This window comes from Arachis ipaensis, chromosome B05, assembly GCF_000816755.2.
Source record: "Arachis ipaensis cultivar K30076 chromosome B05, Araip1.1, whole genome shotgun sequence".
NCBI classification, from domain to species: Eukaryota; Viridiplantae; Streptophyta; class Magnoliopsida; order Fabales; family Fabaceae; genus Arachis; species Arachis ipaensis.
The window spans coordinates 148,704,566-148,705,196 of NC_029789.2; positions in this window are offsets into that span (position 1 = coordinate 148,704,566).

A 631-nucleotide genomic window follows, 5' to 3' on the forward strand; every position below is an offset into this window, starting at 1 on the left:
ATTTTTATAATTTTATTATTAATAATTTAATATTTTATTAATATTTATTTTTAATTTTTTTTTGAGTTTAAAATCCTAAGATTAATAATTTCATAATCTATCATCATGCAATATCTTTTTCAATGGTCGAATTCTATAATTGTAATTGTTTATATTTCATTGTGATTAACGATTTGTTGCGGCGATAGATCCTGATCATCGATTATTAATTGCTAAGTATACATTTTTTGTAGTAAAAAAAATTATAATTTACAAAAAAAAAAAGTTATCGATTTTTTTATTCAAGTAATCGATAGCGAATGAAAATTCTTTTTCTATTATAACTTGTAGAAAAATAATTGATATTTTTATTTAAGTAATTGATTGGTTAGTGAATAATTTTTTTTTTTTACAATAATCAGTTATTTTATGAACAAAAATTCAATTTTTTTTAGACAATTAATTTTATTACCTATCCAATTCATTAGTCGAGAAATTTAATGAACAAAAATATTTAATAACAAAAAAAATCAACTAAAAACCGCCAGAACTTGCCTTTGCGTTGTGTTGCATTATCTTGCATCGGACCAAAAACGTGGCCGCGTGCCAATCACCCAATTCCAAGAAAATGTGAGAAAGAGATCAGAGTGAT